Raw genomic sequence first — 18,564 nt, 5'->3', positions numbered from 1 at the left:
TAAATATAAGGGTTTTGGGATTCTTAATAAAGAAGTAAGGCACTTGGTTGATATATACGCGAATGATGTTATGATTGAGGAATCTGAAGCAAGCAACAGGAAAAGATAGTCGAAATTATTCTTTCTGATCTCAAAAAGGTCATTAGGGTTTTGGAATGAGAGTAAATTTGGATCAAACTTCTATCCTTCCTTTCGGTTTGACATCGGTTGTCGAATTTGAAGAAAGGTTGCTGTGCAATAGTCAACAGTCAATATCTTAGGTGTTGAATGGAAAGGGGATTGAGCCACTTATTCAAATTGAATCAAAATTAAGTTGAAGTCTTGTAAGTGGTGTCTCCAGTGAAGGAGATTTAATCTTCAAAAGATACATCTCTGCAATAGCAAGTTGTATTCTCATATTATAGATATATATTGGTTTTTCTCTCCCTTCAGTGGATGAGGAGTTGTTTATTGAGGAAGATAAATGGCTTGAAACATTGTTTATAAACGTTACATCCTTGTCGTAAAGATACCACAGTCTCAATTACAAGAACGGCTATCCTTAGTTTCGAAAGTTTTACTAAAAACCTTTTTGAAGAAATCGTGGCTAAGTACCATCTTGAATGGGTAAATTTTACATACGATTCCATTGCTTTTTAATTTTAATTGTTCAACACTGACCTTTCAAATAACTGCATTTTCTATTTATCGAAGTAATGGACTGCCGGTCAGATAACTTTTCGTAAAAATTCAACTTTTTTTAATTCAAATAATACGATCAACATAATTCGCCAAAGTATGAACAAAAAACATTTTTTTCCAGAACTTCAAGAACCCAGTGAGCTTGAAAAAGATACTACTGACGAAAATATACTATCCTTTCATATTTTAAAAGGCAACCCTATTTTTTGTAAAGGATTTATTTTTCTTTTAGCATAGGATGGATGTATATTATCTTCCACTAACTCTTGATGCCTAAAATTGGATCATACTCATTGATTTTATTTCTAATTTCATTATTGATAAATCTTGGGAAAGGAACATTGTCCATTGAAAATAAATTACGGTAGAAAATTTATAACTCAGTTCTTTATAACAGCAATGCTGTTAAAGTTATCAATTCCTTGCAAAGACTGTGGACTAATCTATAATTACAGTATCCTCACTCTTGTTCACCGTTCGGTTCTCTTAGTAGTAAAGCAAATCGGTATAATCTCTCTACACCAGGACTAAGTTTTATTCAAATAAAAAAAAAAAATTATGTTTTTACAATATATTCTAGCTTTTAGAACGATAATCACTCCTATAAAACAGTTAACCTTAAAAACCGCAGCTCCTAAGGGCTTTCTTACTTTTTGTAATGAATATAAATTATAGTACTCATATCAACGGATATATTTATCATACTGACGCAATATTGAGAAAATTATCCCAGCTTGCTTTTATGTTATCGCCACACATATATTATTGAGATATATTGTTTATGTTTCTCTTTTTTACATGCAACATTAATATCTAGATGATATTTATATTTATCGATAGGATTTACTTGTAAAGCCGGTAGAAAAAAAAGCGAACAAAAGAAAAAAAAAAAAAAAAGTTTATAATTTTAATGACTTGAGAAAATGAACTTTAATGAAACTTTTAAAATTCAGCAACATCATTTTAAAATTGAAACTTCTGAATCCCTTTCTAATTAGGAAAAAAAATAAAGCAATTCATTATTCTAAATTATATGTACTTTGGAAACTTTCACCGAAAGGAAAATAAAAGATACATTCTATTTGGTGTCTCCTCTCGAAGTAATAATATCTCATAAAGAAAAGGCAATAGATGGGTATCTTAGTTACTCGAAGTCGTCTATAGCTCAGAACGTAGCTGTATACCATGTTAATAGTTTTATTGATGTAAGACTGGAACAAATTCCCGTTGCTGCACTTTCATTGAAGATCTTGTCGTCCAATACGGGATTGTAGAATTATGGAAAAATATTTCTAGCAACAAAACACACATCACTGGCAGTTGTAGATCTGTCAGAATACCTCCTCGAAACAGGCTACTTTAACTAATTTTACAATCGGATCTACTAGAAAAAAAAGCTGGTATAGGCAACTGAGTGAGGGAAAATATTTCATAAGTCTGCGACAAATTTTCAAGGTCAAAAAAATACGTGTCAATGAAGAATTGGTTGAGTAGATTCAGATCATACTATTCTACTAGTAATATGAACATTATTTCAATTCAAGATCAACATGCCTACTTCCGTAGTTGTTTGTCTATTGATTTGGAAAAAGCTATTGCCTCAAATTTTTGTCAGATACGCCAATATTTGGCGAAGATAACAATTGTTGTGAGCAACTAATATTTGAAGAATTTCTTGAAATATATTCATTGTTTAAAAGAAGGTTAAAATACTTCAAGGGAACTCAAATAGAAGATGAAGATATGTCTGATTTCGAAAAAAGATTGTATATTTTAGAGATGAAGGAGACGTAAAGAATATGTCTATCGAACAGTTGGATATTTTTCGATGCATTGTTGCCACGAATAACGACGAACTGAGACAATAATATCTCAAGGCAGGGGGAGATTTAACAAGAGAGACATTGAAGAAAATTACTAAATCCTAGGAAGCAAGGGGGATTAATAAAAGGGAAGTGGAATCAAGAGGTGTTCAAGACTCTATTAATGCTGTTCAAAGAGGAAGAAAATTTGAAAAGGAGTCAGTGACACCAAAAGGTACCATTAATAGATTTGGGGATTCAAAAGGAGATCGACGATATACCAACAGCTGAAACAATACAAGTAGCACGACTATGTCAAAAGGTTGTACTCGTTGTGGAGTGTTAGACCACCTGATTGAGGATTGCTATTATAGTTTCAATGTTATTTGTTGGAATTGCAACAAAAAGGGCCATATTATGAAAGTGTGTCGTATACCTAGAAGGGACAAGAAGATTAGTTCAACTTTTATTGGGAATGTGTTGAATGCATACAACGAAGACACTCCAAAAGCCCATGTTATTGTGAATCATAGTCCCAACAAACAATTTGAATGTAATGCTTTACTTGATACTGGATCACCAATCACCATTATTTCTAAGGATGTTGTCGATAAATATAGTATTCAATGAAATGAATCTTATCATCCCAATATCTACAACGCAAGGGGAAATTTAATGAAATTTGTCGGGCATTATGAATTAACTAATTTCAAAGGATTTCCTGATGTTATCTTTTAACAGCATCGAAATTAAATCAAAATCAAAGCTCAACAATTTCACCAAAAAATATAGTGGAGTTTTTAATTGTGATAAATTATAGCCTATGACTGGTCCTCAGATGAAAATTGTACTCGATCGTAATGCTGAAGATTATACACCATTGAAGATGTGAAACAGTTCTCTCTTCATGAAGAAGAACCATCAGAAGAAGTATTAACTAAAATACAAAACTTAGGTATTATTGAGCCAGAACCAGATGTTACGGAATGGTGTTCATCTTCAATGGTGGTTCCAAAGCGGAATGGTAGAGGAATGAGACCTGTAACTGATTTTAGACATTTAAACCGTTATTTCAGACGTCCAATTCACCCTGTTCCATCTGTTAATGATATTGCTCAATCAGTTCCTAATGAAAGTAAAGTGTTCTGTATATTAGATTGTAAAATGGGATATTTTCAGATACGTTTGCAAAAAGAAAGTAGAGCTTTAACAACATTTAACACACCCAAGGAAAATTTCGATATTGTCGAGCTCCAATGGGTCTTTGTAGTTCTGACGATGAATTTTGTGCAAGAATAGACGCTGTTTTATGTGGAATCAAGAATGTTAAGAAGATTGTGGATGATATTTTGATATCTGGCGCAAATGAAGATGAAGTTTTACCAAAGAAGGAAGATGTACTCAGACGTTGTGAGAAGAACAATATTACCTTATCATAAGATAAAATTCAATATAGAACAAAAGGGAAATTTACAGGTATACTCATATCTGGTTAAGGTATTGAGCCAGATCCTGAAAAAATTGATAGAACTGTGAAGTTCCCAGACCCAAAAAATCTAACTGAATTAACCTCATTTATTGAACTAGCCAATCAATTAGCTCAATTTCATCCGTACTATACCAAAATTACAGCACCATTGAGAGAACTATTAAAGAAGAATATTGAATATCAATGGCAAAAAGAACAACAAAAAGCTTTCAATGAATCAAAAAGAATTATGAGCTAAGCAAAATTGGTTACTGACGCGAGTAGGCTTCATGGTATTAGTTTTGCTCTCATTCAACAGGATGAAAGTGGTGAATGTGATAGAAAAAATTTAATTCAATGTGGTTCGCGAACATTAACTCCAGCCGAAACACGGTGTTCAGCAATGGAACTTGAATACTTGCACTATTTAAAAGGTGCTAATTTCTATGTCGAAACAGATCATAACCCTTTGGAAGGTATATTTAATCGAGTTGATACATTAAATCCACGTTTATTTGATGAAGTCTGAGCCTAAACTAAAATACCTTGAGAAATTTGCAGGTGAGGATATAAATTATCAAGAAATGATAATAGCGTTTTTGGAAGGGAAATAAATTAAAGATGTATCGAAGACACATCCAATACGTTCTTACAAGTCAATTTGTAAGAATATTTTACTGGAAAACAAGCTACTAATCACGAATTATGATACCAAGTAGAGGCATTACTTATATTCGAAGATATTACATATATCTCATCCCGGTATTGTTCGAGCCCGAAAGTTAGCCCGAGATAGATACTTTAGGCTTGGTATGAATAATTCAATTCAATCAAGTCTTGAGTCGGGCTCTAAATGTATGGAAATTTAACCAAGTCAAACAAAACCGATAGAACATAATAAAATGATAGCAAGTCAACCTATGGAACAAGTATCCCTCGACTTATTCCACCAAGATAAGAAGAACTTTTTATTCATGGTCAATAGATTTACTGGATTTTATTAGGTTGAACCATTGAAAAAGACTACGACAACAGAAGTAATTAATATTCTACTAGATTGGTTTTATGACTTCGGGTTCCCAAAATATGTAAGAATTGATGGTGTCCCTCAATTTAAAAGTGAAGAATTAAAAGACTTTTCTAATTTTAATGGCATCGTCTATAAAATTTCCTTACTACGCTCAGTAAAACAGACATATCCAATCATCATTTAAAAATATGCAACATTTAATGGAAAAAGTAGATTATAATTATGGCAAATTTAAAAAAAGCCCTAGCCGAATTTCAGAATACACCAAACGGAGACTGTGATTCTCCAGTTGAAATTATGTTTAGAAGAAAACTAAGAGAAGAATTACCAATGTACGAGAATGATCAATATAAACAGCAAATTACTTTCTAAAAGGGGGGAGAGAGTATGTTTGTAATATGATAAATCAAAGAGATGGAAAGGAAAGGCCATCATTATATTGAAGCATAAGCATGGAAATTCCTATGAGGTCAAAATGGAAGACGGTTCCAGAAAGCGAAGAAATGCAATTCATATAAAGCGAGATTATACACAAATGGAACTAATTTCAGATATACCTAAATCTCCGACAAAGCTGAGACGAAGTCTTCGTTTTAATGTATTGAAATAATTATTGGTGTTTAACTCTCTTTATAAGGGGAGATGGTTTTTGATTGTTCTTATTATTATGTATTCATAGTATCTTGTATGTATTACAAACGAATAAATGATTATAGACTCATTCTTATATATACTATCAAAGTAACAAGTCGTGTTTTATTTTATAATCTTAAAGGATTATTTAGTGCTACGTATTTGCAGTTATAATTATCAAATTATATAATTATAATAATTTCTCACATGTGTGTATGCCTGTCTGGATTTGATCGTGAGGAAGAAAAAAACTCATCTAATGAACTTTCCGAATCCAAGAGCATATTTTTGGTGCAAATTTTATAGAAAAAATGAACAAAAGTGCGTAATTAATTACACCCCCCCCCCTTTCTTAAAGCTGAAATAGAAACAGCTGATATGGCGTCTCTAAGATATCTCAGCTACCATATTTAGTTCATAAATACTGTAAAGGCATATGAATGATGATATACATAATAGGAGTAATTTTTAAAAAAACTAACGTAAACAGTTCTCTATGACAAATTTCTCGATGATTCATGCACACACCTTCAATATTTCATACATATGACTGCATTGTTATTTCTTAGATCAAAATATATTTATTATATACATCAGGCAGCACTAAATACAGTCCACCCTGTATACTTGCTCGATGCTACCTGCTAAACAACTACAGGATTTGCATTGATTACATTGTTATGTCTTAGATAATGATTCAAAAGTTCATTATTTTTTACTAGCTAGATGGCTCTTAAGTTGAATCAATGTTACTTTACAAAAGCAACAACAAATGTTTCACTCAATTGAGTATCAACTCACTGTTTACACCAATTGTAACTCATTGTCACATAATGAAATGCCCTTATTCCCTTAATGAAACATCAAATTAGATTAAAGAAAGCAAGTGTTGATATTATTATAAATACTCAGGAGTGAAACATTGTTTTATTAACAAATATAATAATAGAGTCAATAGTTGTTTAAATAAAATGTTTAAAAAACGGTACCATATCAGGCCTCCACCCAAATCAGAATACATTACGTAATAAATATGTTTGTTTATCAATGTCATAAATAAACAAATTGGCTGAAATATTTTAAAAATGTATAGCTCCAAATATAATTTTAGTTTGAATTTACATTGAGAGGATCAAGTCAGGAGATTGAAAGATTCAAGATTTATTATTCAATATGATCTCTTTCAAGATTGCTTCTTATCATATCGAAACAAAAATGTTTTGTTCCTAATTTTTATTCTAGTTATGAAACTTCGTTACCTTATTCTTATTCTCAGGACAAATACTCCAGGTTCCTGGCTTAGAATTATTCTTAAACAAAACACTGGGTATTCAAGAGCTTGTTCACTCAACTTTTAGCAAGGTCACTTTGTCTTTGATATTATTGACAAACGACGGAAATTTTTGCTGTAAACAATTTGATCTGGTGAATATCCACACTGACGAGGTGTATTCCAGTATTCTGACAAAATTTCAATAAATTGATCAGAGTTTATTGTTTTAATGCCGCTCTTATATATAAAAATCTTCATATTTTTCACATGTGTTTCTACCACACCATTACTTTCACGATAGTATGGGCTGAAGATGACCAAACGAATCCATTTTTGGTAGAAACTCTGGAAATTTCAAAAGATATAAACACTTCTTTTATACGATGTTAAATTTTTAGTGTACCCAAAATATATAACCCACTTAGAAAACGTTTCAATAATTGATCATTATTGGAATCTTTTTTATCCTCATCTACAAATGTATAACCAGATAGATCATCGACAGATAGAACAAAGGACTTCTTGCCATTTTATGCAAAAAAATCCGTCGGTATTAATTCAAAAATCATTGAAGCAATTTCATGTGATTCTTATCTCTTGTATAATTGGCGTGCTCTTTGAATTTGACAAAACTCAAATTTATCAATCATAATTTCATCTCATTCTTCAACAACTTTCTATTATAAACTCATCCTATATAACCATAAACACATTCCCAAATAGATTTTCAAATACGTTATTTTTACAAATACTACTTGCTATAAATCTTGATAGAATTTGATAAACTTCATGGAGCTATTTTTCTTCACTATGTGTTCAACGTTTTTTTTAACTGGATCTCTCTACCAAAATAGGATTTGCCTCAATCTATGAAGAGCAAACTGCACGGATTTTCCAAAAGTTAAATTTTCATAGGAGGGAATTTAATCGTTTTTAGTTATTTATCTCAGTACAAGTCTCATAATACATATGAAATTTTGACATAAAGTCTTTTAGAAAATCAATTTTGACTTCTTCTGATATGTGTGAATATAGAGTTTTTTATATTTAATATTTGTATTCATTAACGATTGACTATTCCATTCTTCTTTTAATTGTAAATGCAAATCTGAGTGTATAATTTCCGATCCGATGTATGCATGCTGAGAGATAAACATATCATCCCGGCCAATATTCTTCACAAAATAGTCAACTTCTTTATGTCGGCGCTTAATAAGCCTAAATCTGAGTCCAGTTCTATTTACAACCTCCAATCTTAAACAATCCACTACGACAATCTTGGAGCTGATAGATGAGTGTCATACTCTGCTTGATGGCAAATATAAAACCTTAAAAACTCATGAGCCTGTTATAGAACCCATCGAACCAGCGAGACAAGTGACATCATTAGGAAATTTGGCTTGTAGTTTTTGACTTATTTTATACAAGAAGCGTCAATAATGTAATCTTTAGTCTCTTGCACAGAAATCTGAGCCAAAATTGTTCTTAAGACTTGTGTCTTCCATTGCTTTCTTAACATGTTTCAAGTTTATAAAAAAAAGAGCTATTCAACAATGACTGCATCGAGGACCAATCACTACTGCAGCCATTGATCATAGCTTCGTCCAAGACAATAATATTATAATTTCCTACTACAAGTTATTTCGTAATCTTTGACTACTTTATGATGGTGTAAGGAGAAGGTATGTTTTTGTTAATATAAATTTACATAAATTTTTTAGATTTGGATGGATATCAATATGGAGTGAGGCATTGCAGGAGACATGCATCTTTTTCATATCTGACCTAGAATTAGAAGTATCACGACCGAATTCAATTATATTCTTTGAATAAAGCTTCAAATTATTATCGTCAATACAGTTTTTTTATGCTGTTGAAATGCGAATTTTTTAAAGGCTTAGATTCCAAAACCACAAAGGCCACGCGACAAAAATCTTTAAGCCTTGCGTTTTTCCTTTTTTTATCGGCAAGAAGGAATTAAAAATAAAAATAAAGTATTTAATATTAAAATTGTAGGTCCAATGCATTTTAGCATAAATGCACATAAAAAAATAAACTACTATAATATTCGCGTTATTTTATATAAAAATGGCAATGTGTATAAATCTTATTTTACATTAAGGAAGACATGCTATGAAATTAACATAAATTTTTATTTTTGAATTTGACATACTTTTTATTTAATTTCAAACTCAGTAATGCCTATTACAATTATTCACTTAAACATTTTGAGTTGTCTTTTGTTGGGTTTTACTGATGTTGATAAAATTCTTCTTTGACGTCCTACATAATATTTAATCCAATTCATAGCAATGGTAGTTTTTTAATTAAGAAGATTGTATGATTTCAATATTTAGAGGACACGGCAGTTTAACATTGTAATGTCAAGGATCCATATTGTCTACTCTTCTTATACCTTTATTGAGAGTTTTATTATGATAGAAATGATCTAGGATTTGATCATTTTCTTCAAATTTCAACATTTCGTAAGTCATTCAACCTTAATACAAACTGAGTGAGATAATCAATGAATATTGTAACCATTGTTAACTATGCAGAAATGGTTGAGAAATTATATTTATGGTTATGGTAAACAATCTTTGTTGGACTAAGACTAGAGTTTAGGACCGACTCTAAAATAATTATTGGAAATTTTTTCTGTAGATACAGAGTTTACTGGTACTCATGTGCAATCATCTCTACCTCCTCTGCCAACATTTTTAATTAGAAATATAATTAATTAAAAGTTTGAAAATTAGTTTGTTTCCGTCAAACTAATTTATATCTTGTTGCTGCTATTTGCTTTTTTTATTAGTCAGATATTTAATCACATCCTTAATAACTTTATCCAATGTTTAATTAGTATTCGCTGAAATATTGACTACATGACGTAGATAAAAAAAGGACCTAAGCAACACGTCAACAATAAAGGGATTTATTCTTTTTTAGTTTTTTTGAATGCATTACGTAATTACCCAACATATCTATTGGTTTTATAAACTCTGCATACTTAATATTCTCCTCAATTTGGTATTGCAAAATTGCCAAACTAATGTTTGGGTGACTTGGACTAGGGTCTATCTAATTGATTGAACGTCCTTTTAAATATACGCCTGCTTGAGATTAAATCTCGCCGAGCTCTTCCCATTTAGTGATATTATCAACCTCAATCATATTTTCTTCTGAATACTCTTTCAAAAAAGAAAACACCTATTCTGTTTTTTCATGATATTTTTCAATTTTATTACTTACAGCTTCACAGTCCGATTGATTTTATTTGAGCTCGAGTTTTCTTCTTTTTATATTTTTTCAAATATTTAGTTAGTGTATTGAATTATTTCACTATTCCTTAGAAATTAATCAAACACAGTGACTATTATTAAATGCAATTTTTATTAAGTTTTTATGTGTTATTAGTTATTATATAAAATGTCTGACAAAATTTGTTCCGCTTCTTATGTCAATATTCGACTTCTCCACCATGATGTGACACTTCGTTGTGTAAATGAGGAAGTGCAAGAGATGATTTGTAAATTTTCGAAAATTGGATGCCAATTTATAATTAGGGTCACAAGAAATATGTAGATCTTTTGGTGAAGCATCAAACAACCCTTATAATATATATAGTCATCAGTGATGGGAAGGTATAAAGATATTTCGTGATAACCTCATGATTGAGCATAACATTTTTATTTCTGGAAGGTTACCTTTTTATTTGTACTTCAATGGTATTCGTTTTCCATGTAATTGGAGTAAAGAGATCAATTACCACTGCTATATTCAATCTTGCCAGGATGTTGGTTATTAAATATATTTTTGTAAAAATACCCTTATATAAGATCTTAACATTTACGAAATATGGGAAGACAGAGTGAACTTTGCCAAGTGTATATATATTACAACCTTTTAGAAGCTTTGGCCTCATTGCTTAGGGAATCCACCCTAAAAAAGCCTTGAACCAATTAGACATTAAAAATCATTCGTTCCTTTAAAATTCAATTGGATACTGGTAAAATGGAAAGAAAAGACTTCAACACATGAATGATTCCTGCTAAAGATAATAAGGGGGAATTTCAATTATTTTACAATTGCTTTTTCGTAGGCTAAGTCTTTTCAATATTCATCTATTCAAAGAGGAAAGACTCATTTCCTATCTTTCTATCAAATCAATCTATTTTCTGTTAAAGATGTAGGAGGAGGGACATTCTACATATACATGTTCGATGAAGCGGAAAAACTAAAATTATATATGGTTATTTTATAAAATATTTCTATATTCTTACTTCCTTTATACTTATTACAGGAAAATTCAAAAAAGAGTATCATTGTTATTATAGTATGAAAATATATCCAGTTGAAATTCCGTGGGACAACTGTGGTTGGGTAATTTCTTTCAATAATATATTTATTTGGCATTTATATTTTTAAAGCGTTTTAGAGGGCAGAACAAGAATTTCATCATTTTAAGCATCTTAGCATACTTTTTAATGCAGGGGAAAGTGGACAAGAGGTTTATCTCTGGTAATTTTTTAGAAGATAATTATTCACAGTGTTCTAATGATCGAAACCTTGGAAAGATTTTTTTTTGAACTACCAAAGTATAGATTACACGGATGAATTAATTGAAGACATAAAATGATATGTCTCCAAAATTGTCTACAAAACAAGAAGGAGAGATATGGTAATATTGGAAAAATTATAATATATGAATACTTTCGTACGATGAAAAGCAAATAAAAATATCCCGTATTTATGTAATTTTCTGATCCTCCAGGAATCGTAAGAATGATAAAGTGGTTCATTAGTAAAGAAATTGAATTTTCAAGGCTATAAAAGAATCAAATTTCATGTAAAGAATTACCAATTTCGATTCCTGAATATTATTAATGTGAAAAAGCTCTACTAACAAAGAAACATAAGAAATAGATGTAGTTCCTTGTATCAATTGTGAGATCCAGAGGAAAAAATTACTTAAGGGGCTTATGGATAGTGATGAAAATCGTGTATATTTTGGATATTAAAAAAATCAACGTGGTCACTCTGACAATTTGAACACTGTTTTGGAGGAGAGCAGCTCAGCTGTAATGTCTTTTCAATAGATCAGCTACTATCAGCTGAATAGAATAAAAAATCAAGAATAAAAAAATTACCCAACTCTTATGAAACTTCAATCTTCAAAAACGAATAGATCTGTACAACACATTCGTGGTACTTAGGGTTCAATACAAAGCTACATCTTACCCTTATATAGATGAGAGAGCAATTATTGAAGAAGAAAAATGGTGCAGCACTCTATTTCATACAAGTTATTTTCCTGTGATTAAAAGACCAAAAGTGAACTTGGAGGGGCATTACAAGACTTGCCATTGTCATTCCTAAAATTTATATTGGAATTTTAATATATCTAACACAAAACCTTGACACTAAATGGCGCTGAACTGTGACACATAGTGAGATCTAGTATAGGATCCCTTTTGGGTCGGACTTGACGAATAATACCACTTCTAGGATATTCCAGGTTTGGCTGCAGGGCAAATAATCCTTTGGAATTTTGTTACAGTTGATGAGAACGATACCATAATTGATGTGATAAAAAAAAAATTGGGAAAAAGTTTTTTCTTTCGAAATTTAACAACCCCAAAGGATCTAGAATATAGTGCCATCAGGAAAAAGTTTTTACCTTACACGATTTTGACGGACCTGTACCTTTTCTTGTTGGTAGATTCAAATACCCTCTATTAAGATCTCTGAAAGAGCATAAGTTCCAAAAACAGTTGCATGTCCACGCCCTACAACAGTCTTTAAGTTGATAGGATATCCAAAAAAATATCTTAGCAAAAAGGAATGACGGAAGAAAGTTTACAGCCCAACTCCAGATCTCTGCAGATTGTATCAGATTCACAAGACTTTATAAAGGCTATGGCAAAATCTTTAATTCTACAGTCTATGCTTTTATGGAATGCCAAGCGGTCAGTATTTTAAAACGTTTATAATATATAATCTGAAAGACCTCTCAAAATGCGAGTCCAATGCTTGGAAGGGTAACCTCTGATGCTAAAGCAATAGAGTTCGGACTTCTCAATGTAACGGCTCTTATTGCACAGAAGATGACAACATACGAACTGCTACACCTTTACGAAGTGAGGAGTATTCTACTGGCAGCTGCACTAAGGTATACAGATTTAGCACTGAAGATACCTTTCCTAGAAATCGACAATTTCTGGACGATGGCAGGGAGGGAGATAAAATACTTCCCAACAGTACCATAACTTTGTAATACCCTAGGATGATAAGGAAAATTAAGAAAAAAATTAATAATCCCATTTAGTCAATTTTAGGTTTTTGATTGCTTGGTTGTTTATTGTTTTGCTTTGGTTTAATGTGTCGCTGAAATTTTAATTTTACATTGTGATATGAATTTTATTCGATTTTTAATCAGATTTTACTTTTTAATGTATTTAAATGTACAAAACCTATAATATTGATGTAAGTTCAACCCCAGAACTAAAAATTTAAGCCATAATGTTTATTCATGTATCTGAAATACGCATTAGCTCCGGTTTTATTTATGTATTAATATATTAATGAACGATGAAAAAAAAATCGTTCTTTGTACTACCAATTACAAATTAACTGGCCTGCTAAAAACACACACGGGAGTTACAAGTATAGTATGACTATGCCAAAAGTCGCGCTGTCTTTTTTATCATAGCTCCCAGCGTCAGATCTCAAATTTAGGTTACCTTTCTTCAGAAATTTGGTCAATTTGACGAACATGTTTACATCTTAGTCTTATTTTATGATTTAAATAGACTGACAAAAGAAAACTGAACTACAGTCATTCCTAATATACCTTAAAAGTTGACAAATTTAAAAAAAATTATATGAGTACTTTATAATCGGTATATCACTTATTTATAAAATTGGATATAATTTAACAAATTAAAAAAGTAAAAAGTAATTACATTAGGATAATTATAATTAAAAAAGGAAGAGGAAATGCGTACTAAATTGTGCGTAAGCACTTCAGTGAACCCACCTTAAAATACATTGAGATGAAAGTTATTGAAACAAACCCGAAATTTTTAATTTCCTATGGTATGGGTTTATTAAAGCGTTTATTTAACTTTACATATTAAAAAAATCTGAATTCTTAATTATCATAAAATATATTCAATATTAATTGTTCTTATTTAACAAAACAAAGATTGATTACTCTCAAATTATATGAATTTAATTGAATTTAGATTAAAGAACGTATCACATCAAAGTGATGATTTTAGAAGAAATTTTGTTCAATAAGATCCAAGGTATTGTCATTCACTTCTTGAAATTACTAAAACAAAGGAACTCAAAAGTAAAATCCAGTCTATTCCATCTTTTTCTTCCCACTTCAACTACGCATTTTTAATTCATTCACTTAATATTTTTGACAGTTTTGGGTATTTTATATCATACAGATAAATGATAAGTCAATCAATGTGATATTTTTTCCCTTTTTATTTCTCTCCTAGCTATATAATCAATCTTATCTAGATACAACAGTCAATTTTGAATCGATAACATAAACACATAAAAAGTATCACTAATTATCATAAGTTTAAACTTTCAAGGGTTAATTTTATCTACACCAAAAGTTATGAACATGTGAAATAACCAGATATTCTTACTAATATTAACCTCATAGCCAATTTCGATTTTACAAAGACTTTACTCCAGGGTTATTCAATATCATCCAATATGTATTGACTTACATGAACCTAAATATACTGTAGTTAGTAGGACTGTAACAATACTTGTATTGTATCATAGTACGATATTTAGATATGGAATGATATGATTATCATTTATCGATACTTTACACACCCGATTTATGTATGTTATATTCAACAGATATCGGTATGCCCATTAAGTTTTCTTAAAAAAATTAAGTTTTTAGAGTATAACCACGATTCATTGTCATATTTCAACGTGAAAGAACTGTATAGATTAAAATAAAAGTCACTATAAATTTATTCTCATCTCAGATTTTCTCTGTAATCTCAAGACCTACTTAGTCAAGTGATCCTTTGTGTGCCTTACTTGGTGGATCTTACCTCCTTTAATGCAAGGAGAATTATAAATGCAGATGTTAATCAGCATCAAAGTCTCTTATAATTACTTCTGACCTCACGAATAATTGTCTTTCTGCTCAAGAATACATCCATAACTCTAGATCTTCTATGGAATAATCACAAACATCAAGCACTTCTATAAGAACTCAGGAGTTTCATAAAGAGACAGAATAATCCAATAAAAGCCACAATCAGGAACAAAAAGAGTTCTCGTCCTCCATCCACATCTCAATCATTGCAATTTTTGAGTCCATCCCTCTTTAACAACCTCTGTTTCATCTGCTATTCTAAGAAAACTATTTCATTGATAAGACTCATTTAGTGTCCTTGATACATATTCGCATGCAGTATGAATCACAATTCTTTACCACACATAATTATTTATTTTAGATAGGATCAAATTCGTGTATAAAACAAATAATTATGTGTAGTAGAGAATTGTGATTCATACTGCATACTTAATACATTCTGAGTACTCTAATCCTCAATCCTGATTTCATCATACATAGATGGAAAACAAGGGGAAGTCTATCTTTAACTCTCTTTCTGAAAACCATAATCTATTCTACTATTATGGGCATAAATCGTTCTCGGGAACTATATAAAAAATCGACTTCTTATCTTCTATAGACTTCCAGACGAATATCTCAATGTCAATACAATTTAAAGGTTATTGAGTCGGGGATCTTCTTCTAATTAACTATATAGCTTGTGATAACATTGGAGTATTACACTAATAAAGATCTAGGATCTCCAAACAAATAAATTAATTACGTTTAATAAATAATTTTTGCCCATAACAGTTTATTCATATAAGTGGTCTTATTGAAGAAAATAGTTAGATATAACAAAATAATAATACAACAGTTTCAGTATTAATTAGACTAATAATTAATAAATAAATTATATCATTAATTTCCTTATTTGTAAGGTATTATCTGATATATTTTAAATTATTGATACCTTCCACTATATTTAAAAAAGATAAATAATAATAAAAAGGTCAATTCTGCTACGGACGATGCAGAATTTTTGCAGTTATAAGGTTTTATTGAGTCCCATTTCTGATTACTCTAAATCCAATTATTTAAACTCTTCTGTCCAATACATTTTGTATTTTACCGATTACTAGCAACCATATATCGAGCTAATGAAAACCGATAGTGAGTGATGGTGGAAGTTGATGGTGGTTCAAAATGATGACTGCTTCGTGCTCCTGGGACATTTCTACTAAGGTACACCTTTCAAGGAGACTTTTACGAACAAGGATCATTCGCTTTTCACTGATGTCAAAGAAACATATGTTGGTGAGCTCCTCCCTACAAACCTGAATAACCGACTTTTAACCAAGAATCTGATTCTTGAGTGAACACTGAAGACTCCTCTTAGCTACATGTATCTTCACAAATCCCCAAATTCCGTCACTAGGGTATTTACCATGACTGGTAGTGAAGAAGGTCCAGAGAACTTCAATCTCAAGGTCCTGTTTGTGATGACAAAGGTTGAGGAAGTTTTTGTAATCTTTTTACTGCCCTGCACAACCATCACAAAAATAGTGACACTTGTTGATGTGGGGGTATGTGTATTTAATGTACTGTGTTATCATCGTCTGTACTTCGTATACAAATGCTGTGTCATGTGTATTGTCGTTGGAGACAAAGCACAAATAATTATATTTCAGATTTCCCTCATCGTCGAGTACGTAAATGACAATAGTATGAAGAGTGCAGTAAATCTTACTCCAATGGAATCCTTGGATTTCGTCCTGGACAATAAACTGATAGTTCTCAGCAAAGTCACCAAGAACCAAAGCTTCCGTCCTGGCCAGGGTTTCCTTTCTGGATTTTAGGTACTGACCCTGATATTTGGCCAGATAGTAATGTGTTGTCAGGTTGTCAATAAATTCAATGAGCAATTTTGTGTAAGAGTTGCTCGATCGGTGTTTTACCATTGGGTATGGTGGAACTCTGCGTTAGCATCGAAGTACTCACGAACATTTGGATGAAGATATGTCATGCTGAGCATCCCTTTAGTTCTACAGTAGTCAAATTTATGACACTGCTGCTTGAGCATTTTTCCAACATCGCATTTCTCCTCCATCATTATTCATTGTTTTGGATTTATAATTGAAAATCACTTTAAAAGTACACTTCTGATCCGATTTTATTATTTTTGTCATGGAAAGGAAGCTTTATTATTATTATAATTCGTGTGCTCCATCATTATTCATGGTATTAGATTTATAATTGAAAATCACACTTAAAGTACTCTTCTGATTCTATTTTATTATTTTTGTAATGGAAAGCAAGGTTTATTATTATTATAATTCGTGAGCTCTATTATTGTTCATTGTTTTGGATTTATAATTGAAAATCACACTTAAATTACTCTTCTGATTCTATTTTATTATTTTTGTAATGGAACGCAAGGTTTATTATTATTATAATTCGTGAGGTCTATCATTTTTAGTTGTTTTGGATTTATAATTGAAAATCACATTTAAAGTACTTTTCTGATTTGGTTTAAATATTTTTATCATGGAAAGCGAGCTTTATTATTATTATAATTTGTGTACCCAAAAACAAGCTTCATTATTATTTCTTTTTTTTTCTTTTTTTGAGTGCCCGAAAGCGAGCTTATTATTGTTTATATTTTGCTCGAATTTACGAATTTTGGACCAAACTGAAGGTATCAATTTTGTAAGAAGAAATTGTTTCCGAAAACAAAGATTTGGTGAAAATAAAGTTTAGGGACTTAGAAAGGGATATACGCAATAGGTTTTGGTCATATATTTATTCCAACATCAATTTTTTCGATGAAATGTGGATTGAACTAGAAGAAAGAATAAGTGTCATATCTGAAAAGGGAAAGTTTTTCAGCCAAATAATTACAACTTTTGGATTCCTTGTATCAAATAGCTTCATTGGTCTAAATTTCAGGTATATGATATCTCTAGAACAGATTTTATCACTAAAAATGTAATTTTAAAAGTTGCAATTTTCAATAGAATAATCGAAACGGCTGATATTTAAAAATGTAATCTCTCGAGAATTACTGAGAGTTAGAAGCTCAAATTTTCAGGATCATCTAACTTTCATCAAAACTAACTCTGCTACAATTTTGAAGAAAATCGAAGAAGTACGGTGACATACCTTAGATGATGTGATGTGGATTTACCCCTTTGTAAAATTCGAACTGGACAAAAAGGCCTGGATTTTAAATGCTTATAAATTTTCGTATGGGTAGAATTAAGTCTTGAGGTGTTAAGTATAAGCTAATTAGATATATGTATATTGAAGATTAGTAATTAGTTTATAAAATCTGTGACATTAAGTGTTCATGGTGGTTAAATTTTGTAAGTAATTACAGATAAGGCTTATTTATCGTACTTTTAATTTTATGATTGTCTATAAATTTGGTAGACATAATCAATTATAAAAAAGTTTTTGTTTGAATATTGAACTTATTCCACTACTTAATACAAAGAAATTTGGAATAGATTGTTGTTAATTTAAAAAATACATATATTCTATAAATTTCGAATACACAAGAACATCCCTACT

General features: G+C 30.8%; 1 protein-coding gene and 1 long non-coding RNA gene across 15 annotated transcripts in view; both read right to left on the bottom strand.

The window, feature by feature from the left end:
• LOC121126656 (bestrophin-2a) overlaps positions 1-18,564 on the bottom strand; it is a 99,583-nt gene that overhangs the window by 26,842 nt on the left and 54,177 nt on the right. The window lies entirely within an intron of this gene.
• On the bottom strand, positions 999-18,561 carry LOC139906816 (uncharacterized). The gene is made up of 2 exons (XR_011782796.1): positions 3,709-18,561; positions 999-3,609 (listed from the first exon to the last, which is right to left on the bottom strand). It is a non-coding gene; the product is annotated as an uncharacterized lncRNA (long non-coding RNA).

This window comes from Lepeophtheirus salmonis, chromosome 12 (genome assembly GCF_016086655.4).
Source record: "Lepeophtheirus salmonis chromosome 12, UVic_Lsal_1.4, whole genome shotgun sequence".
NCBI classification, from domain to species: Eukaryota; Metazoa; Arthropoda; class Copepoda; order Siphonostomatoida; family Caligidae; genus Lepeophtheirus; species Lepeophtheirus salmonis.
This window is presented reverse-complemented; position numbering and strand designations above follow the sequence as displayed.